Source organism: Polyodon spathula, chromosome 2 (assembly GCF_017654505.1).
Source record: "Polyodon spathula isolate WHYD16114869_AA chromosome 2, ASM1765450v1, whole genome shotgun sequence".
NCBI lineage: Eukaryota > Metazoa > Chordata > Actinopteri > Acipenseriformes > Polyodontidae > Polyodon > Polyodon spathula.
The window spans coordinates 71,732,474-71,756,927 of record NC_054535.1 but is presented as its reverse complement, the minus strand read 5'-3'; the positions used below and the strand labels follow the sequence as shown (position 1 = coordinate 71,756,927).

Here is a 24,454-nt window from a genome sequence, read left to right as displayed (position 1 = left end):
CAGTTCGACAGTCGTTACCTGCTAGATAGTTGACCCACGGCTGTGAATTTAATATTACAGCTATCAGTAGGATGAAAAAGCTGTGTACAGATTAATATACTGTAGAATAAGAAATGACAATGATAGATGGAAAAAATGGAATAAGTGGTATTTAAGACCCAGCTAATGTAGTGTTAGTATAATTCTAAAGTGTATTGTGTAACAAAATACATGCAAAAATGTGTTACATTCCAGTGGCAGATGTAGAGACAAATGTTGCTAGTATATGTTGGTAAACATACATATTAAACATCTATGTTTATTTATATAAAAAAAAAAGTACAAAGTAGTTGATACATGATTTATACTATAAAATGAACTATTCATTGCAGTCAAGGTTCTGCGCTCTGAATGCCAGTGTCACTCGCCCCCACAGTATTGAGAAGTACAGATGGCAAACATTGCAGGGATTTTGTTAGTTCTGCCTTTTATATTTTAAATAAACAGAACTCAATTTCAAATAAGGTCAAATTACAAACATTTTAACAGCCATGCTAATGTAAAAACAGTAATATCTGTGCATACAAGAACCTTCTGGCTACTAACCATAATAACTGAGTGTTAGTCAAGATCAGCCTGATCCATTTGTGCTACAGAGGCCCTATCCATTGAGTTCCAAAGATACCCAGTCATGTTCCCCACATGTTACTGTGTTTATTTTTGTCTGCCAAACCTTTAATTACTAAACTAAGTCTCATACCACTCAAGTCTTTAATTAAGTAAATTGTTTGCAACCACTAACATTATTCAAATAAAACAGTACCACACATTGCAAACCTAGAATAAACTTTGTATAGATACATCAAACCTAATTTAAAACAAAATCACATGTTTTTATGCATTCATTGTGTTCTAAATGCCATACAAGATATTTGTGTAAAAGGTACTTTATTTATTCAGTTTTAATTGCAATTGCTTCATACACTTTTTGAACATATAATGTACATGTATCCAAAATATTTATATAATTATATAGTTCCACACTGTAATGCAGCCATTGCCAACCATGTGTTTCGGACAACTGGTCAATCTAGCAATTTAAAACATAATTTTAAGCACTTTTTTTTATTTCACAAACCACACCACATGTGATATAAACAGAATGCATGAAGGCCCACAAGGAGACATTATAAATATATGTATTGTGCTGTCACACCAAGAAGCAAAATGTCACGTTTTAGTTTTATGCTGTCATGCAAATATCATCTTGCATAATAAAGGTTAATGTTGGTTGATGCCATTATCCTTGAATCTGAGGTCAGAAGAAGCCTCTTGAGTTAATCAGCACTTCTGTCCTGTTCCACAGGTTTTTCTTTATTAGAAGCAGTATTTAAGATCATTAACCACGTGCCTTGGAAATCACATTGAAATGACGTTTACAAATAATGCCTTAGTTATGGTTAATTTTGAGCCAGGGGCATATTAGAATATCACAATTGGTTGTTTGTTTCATAACCAATTTCACATGTTACTAAAATATATTTGTTAAAAAACACATTTGTAAAGTTTTTTTTTTTTTTTTTTTTTTTTTTTTTTTTACCTTTACCTTAAATAATTTGTTCCTGATAGTTCACCTAAGAAGAAGCTACAAAGCCTGAAAAACATATTAGGAAAGTATAATTTGATAATTTGAGAAATATAGCTAAACTTAGCTATTATCTATCTCTGTACCTGATGCTGAAAGACTAATGGATGCTTTTGTTTAATCTATAATTGATTATTGTAATGTACTTCTCTGGTATCCCAAAATGTATTGTGTCTTGCATACAGCTCGTTCAAAGCACTGCCTCTAGGATTCTGACTGAAACCAGAAAAAGTGAGCATATTATCACTGTTTTGGCCTCTTTGCACTGGCGCCCTGTGCAGCTTAGAATTGATTTTAAGATTTTGTTTTTAACATAAGCTCATTAGTGGATTTGCACCCAGTTACTTAAGAAATTAATGACCATGATAACAATAATACAGCAAGAAGGGTCTTTTCTTGTGCAGTTCAATTGATGCATTTCCAATGAGTGGACATCACCATCAACCATGGGCCTTAAAAAGACTGAAAATATGTAAAATTCGATTTGAATGAGCCCCTTTAGTAGCTCACACAACTATCAATTTCACATATTTTTCCAACTGTTTTCTCAGTCAGTTGTCCCATCATTTTATTAAAAATGTATTAACATGTAACTGGTTTTCAAGCTGATCCTAGCAGTACATAACATATAAATACACTGCTACAAAAATATAAATATAGACAACATAAACATGAAAAACACTTAAATGCGTGAAAAAGGGATAACTTTTGATCTTTGTCATTTCCTGTCATATTAAAATCACACTGTTTTCCACCAGATTATTTCTGCGCTCAAACAAGGCAGCTCCTTTTCCTGTAGTACAGCTTAATTAAAAGTTTCACAAAACGGTGTCTTTCTACTTTTTTATTGTGGTGAAAACTTCATTTTTGTTTATTGTTGACGATAAATTTGCTGTTACCAATTCAGCATTACTTAAGGTTTTTGTACCATACACAACATAAGGTTATTTTATGCGCTGTAATATTCAAACCAAATACCAGTTTATAAGTTTGTGGAAAGTTTCTGAGATGCAGCATCTTATTCATACATCCTGCTGAATTGTAACAAGTATGCACTTCATAAAACAAAGCTTGCATTCAGTTGCACAATATGTATATTCTATCTGAGACAGTAAGTACATTTTCAATAGCAATATTGTGGAATCCGTGGAAACTTGTCATGTCTGCACAGGGAGCATTTTGACCATTTAAGTTTGTTACCATAACTCATGATGAATTAAAATATATGTGTTTCTCTGGAATATAGTAAAAATAAAAAATGACTTACAGAAATTAAACAAAATATGAAAGTACATAAGTTACAGGCAATACAAATGCAAAACAAACATACAAAAATAGAAAAATAATTTACAAATAAAGGTTGAATAAGTGGGTTTGAGAAGACGGCAGAAAGCAGTAAAAGTGTGTGTGTTTGTGTGTGTGTGTGTGTGTGTGCGTGCGTGTGTTATTGGTACCCATGAAGCTCCATTTAACATGACTGCACCTGTGGCTTTGTGGTGTTGGAGTTGGTCCACTGTTATTTGGATTCAATAACAGAGCACCTGTTTTTAAAAGGTACATTTAACCTAGTAAACATTCATTACGGCTCTGCAGTTTATTAAAATGTGGGCTTGGAGCTATTAGGGTTTAATGCAGTTGGCTTAGCTTACCTCATACTTGTTTGTACATGTTGAATAGCTGCGGCTTCTGTGTGAATGACACTGGCAAAGGCCTGCAGTTACTGAATACAGCTGAACTTATTTTTAAAGGAGCATTTGTTTAATGGATAGGGGTTGTTTAAAGGTCATGGATTGACCAAACGTTTTGTTCAGCTTACAAACAAAAAACAGACTAAAGTTTTTATAGAATTTGTTTTTCTTTGTTTTTTTTTCTTTGGTTTAAACTCACAGCCAGCACATTGACATTATACATTGTCCAGGGGGGACCTATGTTTGTAGATACCAAACACAATGCTATTTTATTTTGTTGTCATATACCATATAATAATTACTTGTAATCTCCCCAACTGGGAGCAGATACTCAAGATTATGCTGGTTGATGTTGTTTTCTTTTCTTTTTTTGTTAGTAAAAAAACAACTTATTTTTATTTAATGTTATTTTTGTATACTTTTACATTGCTTTTTACATCTAATTTGAACAATTTGGATATATCATTCCTCTTTTGGCAACATCATTAAAGTCATAACAGCTTAAATGGCAATGAAACATAACATATGATAGATTTTGCATTTGATAGTTTTAACAGAGGACTGTTTTTTTTTTTTTTTAGTATACAGTGAAAAAATAAAAATAGTCTTTTTTTCTTCTCATTTTGGAATCTTGTTTGCATTCATTCAAATGCATTGCTAAGCAAATGCGTAGCTTGATCTACTGACAGCAGTCCAGTTGTTAAATATAGCTTTAAACCTATTTTCTTTTCAATGAATTATACTTGCTATATAAACAGAATACTCAATGAACATTCAACCAACCCCTTCATAAACAAACGGGAGTACTTCTTATTGAATTCTTCCCTGCTGCTGGTAATGGTGTCAGACCGAATATAGCCACTCATTCAAATCGATACTTGGATACTTGGATTGGTATTTTTCTTAAATTTATGTTTTATAGAAGATCTACATTCCTCCTGAAAGAAGATGCATAAACATCATATATTTTATTACAAACATATGTCTCTTCTTTTGCCAATGTGCTCACAATTCACAACTCACAACTCCACCGCTTTGGGGTTAAAAATGACAGGACATATCTTTTCAAGATAAAACAGTCAAAATCATAAAACAAATACTTTCTTTTGGTGCATCTTGACTTTTAGTACAGAGTTAGGGAAAAAGTCATTAAAAAGATATTCAGCGAATGTATAGCTCGCTATAATATTGCAGGCTTGCAGTAATTAATAATTTGATTCTAGGGTTAGACTTAATTCTTCTATAAAATAAAACCAATAATGGATTTAAAAACAACTACTTACCTATAAATATAACTAGGCTTGCTAAGGTGGTGTATTCTGTAGTCCTCTAGTCTTCTACTCAATGCAGATTCACCTTTGGTCTGCACAAGTTGTGTTTTGAATGGATTTTAGATAACCATCTTCATCTAGTAAATGAAGTTGAAGTCATTTAGCCTCTCATAAAGATTTATATTCAGGGTTTGGATATTATAAAACAAATTTATTTTTTATTGCTGTTGGCCTAATATACATTTTCACCCACATTGGAACAAAATTATCTTGGTTAAATCTATAACTGCAGTTCATAAAGTTCATTAAAAAATAAATAAATAAATAAATAAATAAATAAATAGATAAATAAAGTTAAAATGTGTGTCATTCTTCATTTAAGAAACATTTTTAAACAATCTCCTAAAAATGTGGACATTTTGAGCCAGTGCCAAAGCTCAGGCAATCATGCAACAAGTACAGAACACAGCACAAGACAATTCATTTATCCCTGACTGCCCAATTTTATTTTTTGCCTTATTAGATACTGTATACTGTCTTTTTAAGAATATTGTAAATAGGAATATAACACATCACCCCGGTTTCAATGTGTAAGCACAGTTCGTAGCCTACAAACTCAAGTAAACAAAGCCTTGCTCTACATGTCTGATTCTGTAAATAAGTGTCATTTCCTTCAAGCATTTGTTGATTTTGTGCTCGACACACAGGGCTCTATCCTTAGACTGTAATGTTCTGCATGCGTTTTGTACAGAATTTTTAGGGAAAAACTAAATAACAAAATAATCTTACCAGGAACAAAAGCTGTATACTTAGGAGAAGAATAGAGGATTTAGGATCGGAAGTAGTTTAACCCACACAAGAAAGGAGGTCTTTATTATCCCACCTGTGACTGCTGCTCTCTTGACTCAGGAGGTCAGCCTCACCCATGGGATAAACCTGGCATCCCACTACAGTTTTGGATGCATTGTGTATTTTAGATGGGTTTCTATTGTCTTTGTCTCCAGTACTTTGTTACAAAGGCTCGGCTATATTGTGATCTGCAAGTAAAACTCTGAAGTGTAGGATTAGGATAAATTTAAAGACCTCCTCCACCAAGGATAAATGACTGGAAAGTGCTAGATTATGGGATTTATGGGTTTCAAACCATCACCCCTTCAGGGTGATAAGTGAATAAGTCAAGCACCAATTGATCTGGGTGGGAAGTGGAAAGCCGACATAATCCAATTTATCGCTGGGTACTGGATGTCTCTTTGTCACCACTAAAGAAATAAAACACTGAAATGCTCAGCTGTTCCTGCTCAACAATGAGTGGTACAGATGCCATAAAGAGCCCGCTGCCAGCAAAAACATCCGTTGGGTTCATTTCACCACCAAATATTTTTACACTTCTGGTTTAATAAATAAAGTTCACAGAGACAGGCATGTACAATTATTTTAATATGCTTTGCATGTGCAGTGTTGTCTTCTTAAAGAGCTCTCACGGATTCACCTTGATCCAATAATAATAACATTTCAATACAGGCTACTGTAACAATGTATAATGCAGTTTGCATGTTTCAGTAGTGATGCTAATAATCCCATTTGCAACAAAAAAGATATCTCAGCTGTGCCCTTGCTTCTGATTACACAATTAAGCCTTGAGCTTTCTTATTAGCAAGGATTTAAAAACATAATCAGTGGATTCAATCTTTAAATGTTATGGCATGAGAAAGGCCTTGTGTCAAAGTCACCTGAATAAGGCTTCTTTTTAGAAACAATTTATCCTGGAGTAAGTATGACAAATAATGACATTAGTTGAAACAACAATAGAGAATCACATAGAATACAAATAATAGGATATTGAACAGGCAAGAAATTAAGTGTTTAACATCACCAGCAAACGTACTTTCATTTTTTCCAAAGATTGTATTATATGCATTATGATAAAAGCATTTTAAGGTATCAAATTAGAGTTAGAGGGTGTGTAACTCAGGACTTTATCCCATGTTGTAAATATCACAGTGATACAGTACACTTTTCAACATGATTTCAATGCATGGCTATCGTGGGACCCAGCAGTAATGATGTTCAAATGACAAATCATCTTTCTCATGTTGAATGCTCTTAAGAGAGATTTGATTAGAAAATGTTTCAGTTTTATTCCAATGCTGGTTTATTAAAATCGCAAAACAATTTGGATTGTATTTTAAAAATATGCCACAGTGACATATAATGGGATACAAGAGCATTTTCAAACACTGCAGGGTGCTCTGTAACTTTTTACCAGTAGTATTACTGACCTACAGTGAAGTAACCCTGACACTATAGCTATTTTCGATAACATAGACATGGCATAATGAAAAACAAGTTTCAGGCCTTCATTTCTTTTTATCACAAGTACACACTTTAAGTCTGTCCAAGCTTGCCCTTGAAAATGATTCCTTCGTAAATTCAGGCAATTATGCTGTTTTCCTGCTCTGATTAACATTCACTCCACCCTGTGGTAGGGTGTGTCCCCACCTGGTGGTCTGATCAAGACCAGACAATGTAAGTGCCTGTGTGAACAAATGCTACATCAGGACTCTGGATTGTGATCTAGACCCTCAGAAACAATGTATACGTTTCAACATGCTAGGGATGCAAGTAACCATATCCAGATAACTCCCCAGCATTTGTTCTGAAAATTAAGACATTCTTTAACAGGGTTTATCAGAATATGTGGTAATATGGAAGCTGACAGTCTCCCTGTGACATTATTACCTTTATGTACTTTTACTTATACAATTGAGAGAGAACTTGCTAAGGACATTCTTTAGAACACATTATTGAGTATTGCGTATATCCAAACATCTGTATGTCACATTTACATTTTTACATGGATGTTGATGAATGTCCTGGGGCCAGTTTTGTATAACCTTTAATCTGGACAACAGTGATCCTGACTTTGTAATCCTATAATTTATGATCAAAATTACTTAAAAAAAAAAAAACAGATTTCGTAATCGTAATTATTTGTAATGCGGATAAATGTAATCCAGCAGTGACATTTTCTGAAAAAACGATCCAGATAAAAGTAATCTCGATCACAAAATATAGGATTACAAAATCTGATCGCTGATATCCAGATTAAAAGTTTGGAAAAACGGACCCCTGAGTCAAGTTTCTGATTTTTGAATTTACAGGTGTGGCAGGATATGTGTGTTCTTTTGGTCTTCATTAAGGAGCCAGTTGGTAGGGGTACAAAACATACTGTGTTGTGATTACTCCTAATTACTGTTTTGGCTCTTTAATTTGCATTTTTGTCATGTTTTTGTTACAATGTTTGCATCCTGCCAACTTCTTACAGTTTAAAGTTTTAGCCACATGTAGGTCTGTATCAAAGACTTTGGAATATGCTTTAGGATGCGTGTTTGTCTTCCAATGACATCTGAAGAGGCAATATAAAGAACTCATAAACAGTGGTCTGATTTTTTTTTGGTCTTTATTTACACCATTTACTTTGATCATTCCCAGATGCTGCTGGATACAGCAGGAGGGACAGACTCTCATCTGCACAGATATGATTTACTTTTCTGGAGCAATAGAGAATCGAGCGAATCTGCTGAATAGTAAGGATATACTCAGACTATCGCTGTAAAAATAGATTTATTTTTTCAAGACATGGCACTGTGAGCTGCAGTGAATACAATCTTGAAATTGACCGTTGCAAGTATTATAATTCCCCTGTGATAGTTGCTTTAAGATCATAGTTTAGAAAAAATATACTTCATTTGAAGATGGTTAGAAAAAGAAAAAGAGGATATTCTTCTAGGAGTTGTCTTTACAGTTTGTTGCTTCCATGGAAGTCATCGGAAGAACCTTTGTTCTAATCAGTACAGATGAGAGTAGTCTTCCACCTTTGATACAGATCTGCCTGTAAACATGAAAGAAAACCAAATTAAAGAACTGGCAATAAAACATTCTATTGTTGTATCCCTGCCAACTAGCTCTTTAAATGTGCTGTATTTGCAGCGCTGGACACCAAAGTCCTCTTTATACTCCCTATGTAATTCTTTACCACTTTGACAGCATTATCTCCAAACGTATATGCCACGTTTAAAGACGGTAAACAAGAGCAACGCCACAATAGTGAAAGCACCTCAAGCTGAAATGAAAACTGATTTCCACTCTTGTTAAAGTAAAATGTTAAAAAACGACTTAGCTATAACAGACACCCCTATATGAAAAGGGGGGAATGCAGGCTTCAATTCAAGTTTATTTATTTTGTTGAGGAAGATGAACTGGCCAATCAGGACACTAATACACTTAAAGGATACACATCTGTTTGGGAAATCATAAGAATTGTAAGATATACCAAAAAGGTTACAAATATGTTTCTGGAAGCTTTGATAATTGATTATTTCTGATGATTGCTTGTGGGTGTTTCAATGTTAATCTTGCTCATGTCTTATCCTGTGGCATTACATGTCTCATTCTTCTGTTTATAATCTTTTTTGTGCACCCTTTCATTAAATGACTTGGAAAACATTGGAAAATGAAATGTTGTTTTAGAAGTGGTAGGAATATTAAAGATTACCTTGTATCATCAATGTATAAATCGCCTACAGAGAAAAACTGGCTTAGCAGAACCGTTGACATTCATGGTAACTCGATGTGGTAAATGTGTTCATTCTTCTAATATCTATAATGATAAATATTTTACGCACCCACATTCTGGAAATAAATTTTTGTTAACTGTAATACAACCCATGTAGTTTACATGCTTAAGTATCTTTGTGGTCAGATTTTATGTAGGGCAAGCTGAAAGAAAGTTGAAAATAAGCATAGCAGAACATAAAGCAGCAATAAGGAACAACAATATGGACTATGTCATTGCAAGACACTATAAAACTCATTATCATGGTTCTGTATCGAGCCTTAAGTGTCACATTTTCTGTTAGAGGGGGAAATATAGTTAAACAACTTACGAGAAGGATGACTTTCTGGATTTACACTCTAAAATCAATGGACTCTCATGGGCTTAACGAAACATTAAACCAGTGATGCACAACTCGATCCTAGGGGGCCGGTGTCCCTGCAGGTTTTTATTCCAACTGCACTCTAAAGTACTTTTTATTGGACCTTATTAGGAGCTTAATTGGTCCAATTAACTAATTTAGGGTATGATTAGAACAAAAACCAGGAGGGACACCGGCCCCCCACAACCTGAGTTAATGGCAAAGTTTACAATGAAAGTGAAACTCATGCTACTGTCAGGACATTTTGTTAAGACCCAATACCTACTTTTGGTGCATTCTACACAAAATGGATGAGGTGAATGAAAAAATATTACTGTTGTTACATTATTCCTTAATTACTAGGGTATTCAATATAATAGTAAACCAGGACCAGGTCTACTAACAATTTTGCTATATTTTTTGTTTGTTTTGTTAAATTGCTTAATTGTGTGTGCAATGATATAATCTACAGTATATGATTTCACTGTCTTCAGCAGCACCCCATTGTTAATCAAAATTCACCATTGACAGCTCTGGGTTTTCTTGCATTCTAATTAAGATTTTACAAACGTGTCAAACTTTGTTGGACAACTACAAAACCACAGAAACTAATTAATCAGACAACATTTTTATACCGTGGTATCCAATATGAGTCTCTTCAAAAGTCCAGCTTTAAAAATATACAACAACCCAGTTTTACAGTAATAGAACAATAATAAGTACTGTGGGTTTCGATTTAAGTTCTTGCTAAAAAGCCATGAGCATTATTTTCCCAGCTGTGAAATTGTGATAATCAACATGTAATCTCGTCTCACCGACTGCACTCTAAAATTAATAATAAAAAAATAATAATTTTGGCAAGTTGTACTATGAAATTCATCATCCTACTGTGATCTTTGGCCAGCAGAGACTTTGCAGGAAGGAATGTTTGGGATTCTAAAAAAAAAAAAAAAAAAAAAAAAAAAAAAAAAAAAAAATTGGAATAGAGCATTTAAGAATGTAAGTGTCAAGGTTCTTTATCTTAATTATTGAAACTTTAGACACAGCCCCTTAGGCCCAAGGTTTGTCTTAAATGGTTGCCCAAATAGGATATATATATATATATTGAAGCGTTGGTCACATCCAACAATGTTCATTTCACAGGTACACAAAGATAAACAAGGTTAATGAGCCATAAGAAACATAAACTTCTGTAAAGAACTGTGTGGGAGTCAGACTTGTGTAAAGAAAATGAATGTATTTAAAGCACTATGATGATTTAATTATGTGACTGGCTCTCTAAGCTGCACTTAGTCATTTCCAAATCACAGCAAACAGAATGTATATTAGTGTCTTTCTATTCAAAAGGAGCACCTAGAGAGTGCAGGGTTTGCCAAAACAGATTAAAGATAATTGGAAGGCTTTTGTTTGAATGTTTTCCTTAGCTTCTGAAAGTCGAAGGTGGGGCTTTATCTGAGACAAATCTTACTGCTTGTCCCGTTACATACTGATTTATAACCCACAGTTAATTGTTGTTAGTTTCATTTTTTATGATACTTGGCAGAATTTATCAATAGCACAGTAATACATAATTATGGTCTTAAACAAATTAGACATCTGTTTGAAAAAAGAATACATCTTAAGTAAAGGCATGTGTAATTTTCAAACCAACAGAACCACATTTCTGCACATTTCTGAAAATGTCAGGTCCTATTGTTTTTAAATAAAAATAAAACACTATGAAACATGTTCTACCTAATAGTGAAAGATGGACAAATAAATTCATGTATTTCATTCTCCGGGAACAATGACTTTGTTCAGGTGTGCATTAAAGTATAATACAGTGCAATTCAGTTACATGCATTATGGGTCATAAATGATCAAGTTAAGCAAATTGTTCCAGTCCTGGGAAATTATTTTTTTTTTTGCAGAGGAGTGCAATGTGATGCAATTTTTGTCAGTAACCTTTGTATGTTTGGGGTAAAATAAACCTCACTGCTTTGGTACCTCACAGTAGATTGGTAACTCTGCAGTTATTATTATAGGTATTGTTAAATGTTTGTCTCTTTGATGAGGGAGTGATAATCTAGGCCAGTCTATCTAGGCTAGGTCCACGGACCACTGCTGGTCTGCCAGCTCTCTTCAGATGGTCCGTGGAAAGGTTACATAATTACAGAAAGGAAGCGGCAGCATAGTTTATAGATCCCATTGCAAACCCAAAATTTGAGACCTTAAATACTGAGATACAGAAGCAGGAAGAAAGTTTAAAAAAAAAAAAAAAGTTTAAACTCTCTGTACTTTTGGAGTGCCTAAAGTGTATTCTTTACTAGGGTGTTTTTGTGTATTGCGCTCACTCAGCAGCTTGTAAAGTAAGGGATAACACGACAGGGTGTGCGTTGTGTTGCATTAACATACAGCTATAGTTGGGTTGGTTCAACCAACAAAATCCTATGTTGCACAATGTACAAACCCTGGAGTGTTATCCCGCTTATAAAACAGATTAACTGTTACTGCAAGGTAAAAAAAATCCTCAACAGCCAATCAGCGTGCAGCATCAAAACATTCTGTTTTATAAATAAAGATTATAGCTGGAGAGTCATAGCTCCGACTGTGCTGGTACCTCTTGGGTGTATTGTAACATCACAGATTATTAATTCACGTAAATCAACTTCTGCTGTAATTATCAATATAAAAATAAAGCAGTCAATTTTTTCCTTCTCTGTAAATTTGTGTTGTTGAAAAATAAACTAGAATCATTCTTTAAAACAACTTTGCTCACAGAAACAGTCCTGCCCATCGCATTACAACAAATTAAGGCAAGTCTATGGTTATTCTTAGTATCACAGTGATTTTTTTTATGTGCTTATTTTTCAGTCAGCTATATTGTTTATTGTGTGGTCTGCCGAGATTAAAAAAATAAATAAAAATCAGGTCCGTAAACAAAAAAGTTTGAGAACCACTGATCTAGGCTATTTATATTGAGTAAACCAGTTATGAACAAGAAAAGTAATACATTTTGGGGTACCAATGCATTTGGCCGAGGGCTTTCATATATAATAATTTGCTTCTTTTTTTTTTATTAAGTAAAACCAGCATAATAAATGGAGTAAAACATGCAACAAATGCTTTACCCTAAGGATCTTCCCCAATCCTCATTCTTAAAAATAACATTGTCTTCTGGCCAGATACCTACATCTAAAATTATATCTGCAGGTTCGTCGGTGTGTGTGCATTAACATAAAGGTAATACAGAGGACACCTCTCTCATCGCTTTCTAGAACAATATGACTGCTTCATTACTTATCTAACACCTTTCCTGAGTTGAGACAATCGGCATCTGTACTTTTACACTTGCAATGTCTTTGTTAACTTTTTTATCTTGAGCATAGAAACCTAAGAAGCCATCTAACCTCACATATTAGATCTCCAAGAAAGATAAAGTCCCTTAGTTTGTGTTAGTTCTTTACAAGAACAATGGCTAGCCGCTGTCATTCATTCCATGTAGCACCATTGGAAATCGATCTTATAAACACTAGAAGGGATCTCTGTCAAAAACATCCCTGTTTTGCTTACTGGTGCTGGACCACCTGGTGATGTTGGCAGTGGCATGAATGAATCTAATTGTGGGATATAAATAATAATAATAAAAAAAAAAAAAAAATCATGTTAAGACACAACAGGCCAGATTTATCAAGGTCTTTACATCAAAATGAAATTCACACCGTGTGTGTGTGTGTGTGTGTGTGTGTGTGTGTGTGTGTGAGAAAGGGAAATATGTAACAAAACTGTAGCAAAACAAGTAAAGAAAAACTCAGAATTTAAATTGAGTTTGTTACTGCTTTTATAACATTAAATTTTTTTTTTTTCCACATGTGCACAAATCGTGTACATTTTATTTTGGCATACATGTGATCCAAAAAGAGAACAGCTAATTATAGAGTTAGTTACAGCAGTGGTGTTACTGTTGTGAGCCGCTGAATTGTGTCTGTTGATGCTTTATTCCTTTTAATGGGTCTTAAACATATTTTAATTGTAAGCTGACAGCATATCAGAGTTGGAGCAGGTTGCACTCATCCTTTTGGAATGTTATACCGGCACACCGTCGTCTTAGCTGCAGGAACATACAAATCTTACCAGACTGGAAAGTGCTATGTAATTAAATGATTTGAAAGGCGGTGCTCTTCTTTTAAGTAATGAGAATTTATTAAGGATGAAATATGACAAACAAATGTACTGGTATTTTCAAGTAGCGTGTTTAAAAAAGACTGCGAACAGTCATGAGATTTGTTTCAATCATACCTGTCCTTCATCTTTAAGTGAGTCATCTATTATTCTGTTGGTTTAACACGAGCTGCAGTCCCTTACAGAGAGTCGTTTTATAAAGACATGGTAGTCTGTTTAACTTTTAATTACACCCTACTAACAATAAATGAAATATGTTGATGCTCTGTATGAAAGAGCTACTAAAATTGTTTATATTTAAACAGGAACGGAGTGCATTTAAAAACTAGCAGGTTCTCTATCCTAAACAGCTGTCTATCATTCTGAATGGGAACTTCTTAATAGATTTCCATGCATCTTTGCCAACATTGTCCAACAGAAGATCATGTAATCACCTGACTAACTCTTTTAGGTTATATTGGGTTAAGAATCAATGTCAAGGATATTTGGCCATTTTCACAAAATTTTCAGGACTGTCTTTAAATATTGCTTATAAACATTATGCTAGTGTACATTTCTAATCCTCTCTAAAATAGTTGAACAATGTGTCATGATCAACAAAGTTGATTTTATTAATTAAAATGTGGTTTTAAAAAAAGTGCTAAGAAAAATCCACATCTAAATTAAACTCTAAAGTGAGCGTGTGGCAGGCTGGCGAGTGGAAAGAGGCCCAGAGACAGACTGCAGTTCAAAAAAAAACTATTTTATTATAAATAAACACAAAAATGAAAGGGCACAAGGGCCAAAACAAAGCAATTTCAACACAAAGAAAGACAAAAAGCAAAACTTACAAAAATAACAATTTCCAGGCTGGGCAATGCCTTCACTGGATTCAAACTTTCCAAACAACCAAAAAAAAACCAACCTGCTTCCTCAGCTCCCTCTCTCCAAATGAGAAGCAGAGGCCTCCTTTTATATCAGGTGGCTGGGCGCTGATTGATCGTTAATCAACCTAATCAACTAATCAACCCCAGCCACCTGAACATAATAAACCCAGGCAGGAAGGGGAAGTTAACCCCATCCCTGCCAATTTAAAGGGCAGAGCTTTGCTCTGCCACAGAGCGTTTATAGACTTGGAAGTTAACAAACCAGTTTACCTTCATTCGGTATAACATTCCCATTGCTTAATTTATTCCCATTCAATTCATTTATATGTGCAATTGTAGGTTTAAAATGAATTCCTCACAAACTGTAAACAATATAGGCTGCCTCTCAATTAAATATGGCAATGCATGTTGCTTACACTGACATATGTGTTTTGCTCACTGCAAACAGAGCCACGGTGATCAAATGCAAATTGATCCCTTCGCGATCCGGTGGCCATGCACAAAACATATGCACCACAGAGATTATTGAAAGACAGATGGCTAGACATCACTTCACTCATGTAAGTGCCTCCGTAGCGCTTGTGCTTCTAAAATAGACTATACAGTACACAGTAAACAACTAAATCCACATGTCATTTTTCTTTATTTTAACTTTTAATTGTTTTAATGTTAAATTAATTAATTGCACACTGACATCTGCCGAATCTGCTTGCATAAATGTTAATTTTTGTCATCTTGCCTGTGCAGCACTATAAGATGATCCTGAAGGATGCTGGTCCTGTACATACAAATAACTAGAAACAGTTACAGTAGCTTACTTGGTCAATTTGAACCAACCTTTATTTACAAAGATAGATGTCTATAAAAGACAGTGACATTAGACATATTTATTCAGTATAAAAAACACCTTTTTTATTATAACTTTTCGAAACACTGTAAACCATTACTGGGTTGTTTTTGTATAGCTCTGTAACAACTACAAAACATATTCCATTTAAAATGACTCTCACCACTCTACAGATGTTTTATACTGAACCTGCATTTTCATTCTCACAAGTAATTTTAAAGCCAAAATATTTTTTAAACTAATTACAGCAGCAGTGCAAGAGAAGATGTGCCTATATTTGGTTACTTTTGAGTATAAAATCTGTAACTGGGACCAGCTTGATTGTTCTCCTGTGGTTCCAAATCCAACAGCCTATCTTTAGAGTCTTTATTCCTCACAGAACTCAAACATGCATCTAATTTGGAAGCTTCTTTGTATGCCAGTGTTTCACACTACAGTATTTGATTCCTTTTGCGTTGAGATATTGACAAAAGCAAACGCTTACAGTATTGTTTAGATTTCATGAACTCAAACCAAAATTAGTAATAAGAAAGAAAAAAAAAAGAATATAGACTTTAAAGCTGCAGCGAATATAATTCCAACTCTGAAACAAGTATCTATTCATTTTTAGAAAAAACTGTTGTTCTCCGGTGGCACTATTTGAATTACAGGTAACTTCTATAGAGGTGAGCAGATAAATCTTGATTCCACTGCAGTCTTTAGTTTGTAGGGACAGGCCCGCTCTCGCAGCTACTTTTGAAAACAGGCTGTGTTATTTCAAGTACCACTTTGATGACTGGAATTTTATTTCAGGGTTTTTTTAATTTTTTTTTTAATGGAAAAAAATACACAAAAGATTTGCCAAGGTAACCCTGCATGAGGTGGGTCTCTTACTTTGGAAAGCTACACAGCATGAAAACCCTTTTAGGTAATGTTTATATTTAAAAAATAATGCATATAGGGGCTCCTGAGTAGCGAATCCAGTAAAAGCGCTCCACGTGGAGTGCGGGATGTGCCCAGTAGTCTGGGGATCACAGGTTTGAGTCCAGGGTATGTCACAGTTGCAAACAGTGAGCCGAGGATACAGATAATAATTGGGCACACTAAATTGGGGAGAAAACCGGGGTAAAAAATTGGAGACGACTAAATTTATAAAAAAAATAAATAAATAAAAATAATGCATATACTCTAACAAACAAGCTTGACAGATGGTCATTTAGTGGACAAACTGTTTTTAAAACATTAAAAACACCATTTAATCATATTTACGTCTTACTTGTGTAAGATGTATGAGAAAATAATGTTAATGATCAAGAAGATGTGATAAAGGGTCCTTGAGTGACTCGACTGGTGAAAGCACTGCCGTCTGGTGTGGCTGCTGGAAGTCACCAGTCTTCACTGGGGATTCTGGAGGCAGTGGCCGTTTGGCTCTGGCCCTCCTACGGGTTAGGGAGGCAAAACCGGCAGGTACTGTTTCTCATCATCTCTTTATAGCTGACACTACAGGCTAGGCACCTAGTGCGCTCAGTCTCACACCTGTGTAGCTGGTCTTTGTCCCCCAGAGTCCGGTAACTTGCATGGGTTATCGGGGGTAAAGTAATTGGGTACAATACAATTTTCTTGTTTGTTTTTTTTAAAGAACGAGTGATAAAAAGTTTAAAGAACTTTCACTGATGATTTACATTCTTAATGCTGCAAAAGCTTTTACATCATATGCCCTGTAATTTTGTCCTGTAACCATAACACAGGGAAATTATCCATAGCAGTTAAATCAAAGTAGCAGAGTAAAGGAAAGCAGTTTGGACAAATTGAACTGTTTGTTAGAAATAGCCTTCGCTATATCAGGAGTAATTTCCCTTATGGCATTTTCTCTTTTTTTAGTCTATTTCTTGTTGTTATTTCTAACAGGAAACTAACAACCAATGGTTTGATGCAAAAAGGAAAATAACCTATTGTGAAATATCTGTACCAGACCAAATACATTTTTTTTTTATTTGTTGTTGTATACTTGTCTATACCCAAAATAGATCACAGCTTGTTACGATATATTTCGTTCTATGCATTTTATAAATGGTTCAGACATTTTTTGTTTTTATACATGTGAAATAATGTCACTTATATTTTATGTGTTTTCACCCTAACGTCAATACAACATGTATTTGGACTTTTACGAGTAAGCTGAGGGCATTTGAGATTTGTAATTAATTCAAACTGTTTTCACCTAAATATGCATAAACATGAGGTATATACATTTAAACCAGTGTGTACAGAATAGTATCTTACAGGATGGTTAAGTCCTACAGTTTTGGCACATGTGCCTGGTGGCACACCCTATAATTATAAGCAATGGGAACACATTGTATGATGATTTATTTTCTTCTTTATTACACACATATGCACATGCAAACAATAAAATGTGCAAATGTGTCATCTTATAGTTTAATACAACTGACAATGCTAATCAAAACATGGCTGACTAGAAGCCAATATTTTTTGTTCATAAACTTCTAATGTATACTATTTTCCTTTTTATATCTTCAGAATCTATCATACTGCGCCTTTATTATAATTTTCTTTGTGTCTGTGTTTTTGCATCTTTGAGCATGTTTATGCTTTGGCTTTTAGTTTACTCTGTGCAAAAGATACAATGTGGGAGTTACTGGTGCAAATTCTCATTTTTCAGGCAGAGATGAAGTGTATTTCTTAGTTTAGTCTATTTCATCCATGTGTATTGCGTGTGCACTGCAAATGATTACAATCACTACTGAAATAATTTTAGAATTTTATCTTATCTTAATGGATTTCACTTGAAGTATCCTTTGTTACAGCCTCTTTGAAAATACTTTTTGATTTTATTTGTACATAACTATATGAGGGTTTTAAGATGGCCAACCATCAAAGTCATTCATGGTATTTGATTATATGGGATCTTCAATGTCCAAAAAGCAGTTATCCCATAGACAATTTATATTGATGAAATTGCTGGTTAAATAACAGATGGACTTAATAATATAATGCATAAAACAATTAATACTATATGTTTTAAAAGATTTTCTTAATGATGATATATATAATATATATATCTATATATAATATATATATATATATATATATATATATATATATATATACACACACACACACACATTTGTATCTATCTATCAATCTATAGATAGATAGATAGATAGATAGATAGATAGATAGATAGATAGATAGATTAGCTAGTTTACTTTTAGTATTAATTTGAACCATATATGCAGAAATGCCAAGGTCAGAACATGAAATGAGATTTGAAGAAATCTTTTCTTAGTAAACTTAATGATGTCACCAACCAGGCATTGTGCAGGTGCAATTAAACAGGCTAACATAATGCTTGGTTTATATAGTCAAAAATGTAGAGTACAGGGGAGGATATGTTGAGGTTGCTGTTGCAGTGGGGAGACCACCGTCTATTTTGATCCCTACACAACAAAAAGAGCATTACAGCTTTGGAGAGTCCATCACAAAGCAACAATATCAATATAGAACAGCTCTGCTCTGTTAAATGGAGGTTGTACTTCAAATTCTCTACTTGGTTAATGACTGCCATCTCTTAACTACTTCCAGGGTCTAATATTTTGTACAGAGAATTAGAACAGCTGTGAGGAAACAGCTAATTTGATGCAGCATGGTATTTTGGGAATGCCCCTCAGTGGCAAATCACAAATCTGCTTGTGTGGCAGTACCTGCATCGATGGATCTCTTGTTAGGGAACCCTTTTGTGCCAACTTGGACATCAGCTGTGGATGCAGTGGGCATACTGCTATTGTGTTTCTTTTAAAATTTAATTTAAAAAATCCTCTCACTCATGAAATTAATTTATCAGATTAGCTAATGACGATGACATGATTAATATTTTATTATGAGAAATTCCATTAAAAAAAAAAAAAAAAAAACAGATCTGTATTGTTAGAAGTGGTAAGTTAACTGCACCAACAGGAACCTAAGAGGAAATTGCCAATAAAATATTGTGTACTACAAAGGGCATAATATTCTGTTGGTAATACAACTTTTTTGTCAGGATTCGAGCCTAGTAGCAAACTCACTGTCAGTTGAGCTGCCACTGCCACCTAGTCATTCACTCAGTTTTCAGTGTACGGAATACAGCTTTGTGTATGAGACTCAATTACACAAAATGTAACAAAATGAATAGACCGTATAGTCACACAGTATTATCTTTTAGTGGGTTGGAACACCTATGTACTGTATCTGTGTTATTAACTGCTGTCTATACCGACATATGATTGGTTTAGTTTTGTGCTTATATAAACCATGGTTATTTGCTCGATTTTTCAGTTATTGATTTCTCAAGTCCCTGTTAGCCTCACCTAATAGTATCACATGGAAAAACATGTAACAAAAAAAAAAAAAAAAAAAAAAAACAGAACTGTATATCTTTGTTGTCACTCAAATTAGATTAAACAACGTGGGCCTTGTTCACTATGACTGTGACTCCTGTCCATCGTTTCTTTACATACAGACTTTCTGTTTGCATGCTTTAGCTTTGAAAGTCTTGTCTTCCCTGGGTTATTCAATTCATGGTTAGCTGCCTCTGATGGTTTCCTTAACCAGCCTTTTTCTGTTTATAAACTGGAGAGGAAGTGTAATTCTGTTAGGTCCTAAATAAGCAGCACATCTGGCTTTCCCCTCTGCATCTATTACAGGCCCTGCTGGGTGAAGTCATTTCCAAGTTAAACAAGAAGCCATTTCTTTTTCTTAAAGGAGCACCTAAAGAGGAACTAGAGCAGACCTGCCAAAAGACTTCAAACTCAAACAGTCCTGTTGTACATTGCCCCAACAGATTTACACAGTTTTTAGGGGTGGCCCTGGCTGCCTCCCTTAGCGTAGTACACAAATAATAAACAGAGGTCAGCTGACACCCAGAGACATCTGCAAGGTCCCTGACAGTGCATTATTGTTTGTGGGATCTGGGGCACTAGGAGGCCCCAGTACTCTTGAAACACAGTGATTATCTGATATAGTACTATTGCAGGAGGACCCTGAAGGACAGCCAGCCCAGCTGATAACTTACAGCACCCCTGAATGGAAAATCTGCCGTTGCATCTCCGGTAGTCTGTATTTTAAGTCATATATTCAACCATGTGAGCCCTTTTCCCTACAGGAAGAAAATATGATTTTAGTCTCCAGTTTCATGTAATTCAGTGAGTCGATTCAACTTGGTGTACAGTTTGGATGACCATTCATACAATTTTCCCTTTACACATCTCTGTTTCAGATATGTGTGGATACATTAGTTGTGTAAGAAACTACACTTCTGAGGGCTTAGGCACAATTTATACAAATTATTTTCCTTTTTTGCTCACTCTTACAAACTGAAACTGTATGGTACAATAATTGTTTGCCATATATTTACAGAGAAAATCAGGGATTAAAATATAATGCCTGTTCTCTTTTAAATGTATTTTGATGCTTTGGTTGTGCCAATTACAATAATGTAGTCATCTTCAGAAACCACAACAACATTACCACTGTCATGATGTCAAATTTGCCATTTTTAATGTGTGGTTTGAGATTAATGTGTGTGCCATCCATCCTACACGCAAGGAACATTCACAAACTACCCTCAAAACAATTTCAAAGTGTCCATTTTATAAATATATCCATACTTCATAGTGTTGTACATCCATTCTCTTTCAATTCTAAACAATTTTACCTTGCCTGAAAATATTTCCATGCTGTGTTTTACATCCCAGAAATAATTCCTGCTGTCAAAGTGCAACTTGAAATAACACCGACTTGTTTTCTAAAGACTGCAGGAATCACGCTATACCTGCGACCCGCAATAGAATTAACCTGTCATTTATATACAGCCACCTTACCAATGTAGGAAAATGACACCAGGGTTATCCTTTTTCTAAAAACCTTGGTATTGATATAAGTTCTTAAAATCATGTTTGTTACCGGTATAAACGTTTGTTAATTGTTTGTTCATAGGTGCATTTTCAAGACATCTGGTCTCGACCACAGTTGTGAATAAAAAGATAAATATAGCCTAGGCAAATACGTTAGTCAAAGCTACAGTTAATATAATTTTGTAGCCCTAAAAATAATAATAACAATAGTTATTTATTCATTTATAAATTTATTCATTTATAAAAAGAAAAAAGTTAAATGGGGTTCAGTTTTATTCTTGCTGCCAAGATATACTGGAAAGTACTATTGGGAGTGATTTTCAGAGTTTGTTATTTTAATACTTCAAATGTGGGTGTGGGAGGGCAGCGGAGTGGTGCAACTTTTAAGAGCTATACAAATAGCAGGCAGAGACCAAGGTATTGCAGGTAAAGCACTGTTGTGCGTATTTATTTGCAAGAAACAAAAAAAATAAAACTGTTCATAAAGTAGAGTACTGTGCCTTTAAATAAGGCACAACTATATACATGACTTCCCAGTTAGAGCAAGGTATACAAATGTGGTGCTTGTAAGCAGGCCAGCTGTAGAGGCTGGGCTGGCAGGTAATCATCTCTTATTGTTCTGGAGGTAGTTACCTGCATTCAGTCTGTTAAGTAAGAGTAGCCTGGTAGTCCTTTGTTTGCTTGTTGTGCTCTGATCCTTGCCCTAGGTTTTTCTCCCACCAGTGGGAAGAGTGCTCCTTATATACACATGTGGCTGCGACTAATTGATTGTAAATTCTGTATGTGTGTTTGGCAGGGGTGGTATTAATCCTATCCCTGCCAAACGGGAAGAACACCAATGCAACAGTGTTTGCATCCTGTCACAGTGGGGTTATAAGTATTATTTTCTATTAAAACAATAATGTTACCATAACATAGAACAATGAATGACTGAATTAATAGCCAATGCATATCCCGGAATGAAAGTTTAGAATGACCAGGCTTCTGGTTAGGAGAAAGGCACCAGATGTCAACCAAACAGTGGTTCTGACCTCAGTTCACAACAAGAGCGGTCTTGGGATTTAATTTAATGTATACAATTACCATTGCAGTAAGCATTTTACAAAAATGTAAAAATTATATTCTAATGGTGTCTAAAATACAAAAAAGAGTTAATTCATCTCAGATGACACTGTGACGCCAGCCATACCTTAATCTAACAACCTGAGCAGCTACTGTCTGAAAAGTTAGGATTTGTCTAAAAATATCATCAAATACAGCACACTGTTTCAAGACTCCCCCCAAAAGCTTACATAAAAATAATGACATTAATTGAGGTCCCGAACAAAAGTGAAAGGTATGTAATGGCCATGGGCACCCTCATCTGAAAAACAACTTGATTGTAATTTGAGAAGACTGTGCTTATTACCTGGTTCTAAAATTAGTAAAATAAACAACTGGATTTAAAGAGACATTGTAGCCTATCACCTGGAGTCAGTGCAAATATCTGAAAACTGCTTAACAGTAAATCAAATGCTTCTGTGATCAGGTCACTTTATTTAATTCAAGGTAGTTTCTTGTACTGTGCACGTATTGAAAGCATTAAATTCGTTTTCTACGTCTGATTGTGTTGTTGCTGCTCTCCATTGGTACATTAATTTAATTCAGATATATTCATAGAGTCATGTGGAAAATACAGTAATTGGGCTGTAATAAACCAGCACACTAAACAAGAACTTTGTGTATATATTGTGGGGGGTGGAAGTCGGGTCTACTAGTAGTACAAGAAGTTATATTTTGGCTGTATTTTGTTTCTAAGTCCGATTTTAGGAGGAAACTGAGTAGTATTGTGCAACAAGTTTTTTTCAATCTAGTTGTATTTATTTTTGTTTACAGGATCTTTTTTTTGTATGGTATGGCACTGTATGAGGTTCTGTTTCTGGACACATTTTAGACATGTTGTTATTGTATTTTTTAAATGAATTATGCATGTGTTTGCATACTGAGGGAATATAGTATAACAAATAAAAACACACCTTAGCTCAGGGGAACTCTCGAGTGAGTATAACAGATGCATCTACTGACTTTTATTATGATGCACCTGTTACTGCCTGACAGGAAAGAATGAAGACACTGATTCTGGGACTGCAAGCAACAATTTAGACATACCACCCAGCTCTGGGATAGATCGAAGTTGTCAGAAAAGTATTAAATAGGGGATTGTTAGTGTGTCAGACAGTGAAACTGACACATGGAAAAGAAAGGCAAATGTGGTTTCTGTTGCTTCTCATACTTGCCCCTGTGAAATATTCATGCTGTACTGATTTATATATTTATAAAATAAACTTGAAAACATACATGTGTGCTCAATTGTCTGTTATTCCACCAGGGTGATATAGAGCACAATGTATGGTAGAAGCTAAAGCTGCAGTGTTTTTGTAATCTTTAGTTGCACACTAGCTTGAACATGATGCAGCTAGATACACTTTTACCTGTTATGCTACTGCGCCAGCGTAGACAGTATACACTGGCTATACATTATCAAAATGTTGTTTTCATGGGTGTAAATACAACTTGACGATCAGATTTTTTTTCTTTTAGTATTTCTTTTATATTTTTTCTTAATACATGAATTTCTTTGAGCATTTTTTACACCAAGTCATTATAATAGATGTAGACCCTGTTGTTGTTTGATGGTTTCCTTTCCAGGTGTGCTGCACGTGCTGTTACATACTGTGTAGTCATGTTAAAAGATTGTAGATCACTGTGGTTTCAAAGGAAATCAGTACAGATGTTTAAGGCTTTACAACATACTTAATGAGGATTACACTTGCGACAGTTAAAGCTTTGAATGGAGTTAGCTTTCCTCTGTTCAGTTCTGTAGTCAGGGGACTGTAAGGTTTGATATCGTAGCTAGAAAGCTGATATGCATACGTCTCTTTTCCAACTGTAACTCTTTGTTTTCACCTGACTGATTTATTTTGGAGTTGGCGCAAGGGTACAGAAGCTACAGATACTAGAGCTTATTGAGGCCAGCAGCCAGCTATGAACCTGATAGCATCTGTTTAAGAGATATAAAGAAGAGTCCTCTTCCTTTGAGCTTCAGAGTGTCTGCTGTCTCACTTTATCCTTTCAAAAGTAAGAAAATATA

At 34.7% G+C, this 24,454-nt stretch overlaps 1 pseudogene; it reads left to right on the top strand.

The window, feature by feature from the left end:
- The window catches only part of LOC121326926, a 169,180-nt pseudogene that overhangs the window by 127,630 nt on the left and 17,096 nt on the right, over positions 1-24,454 (top strand).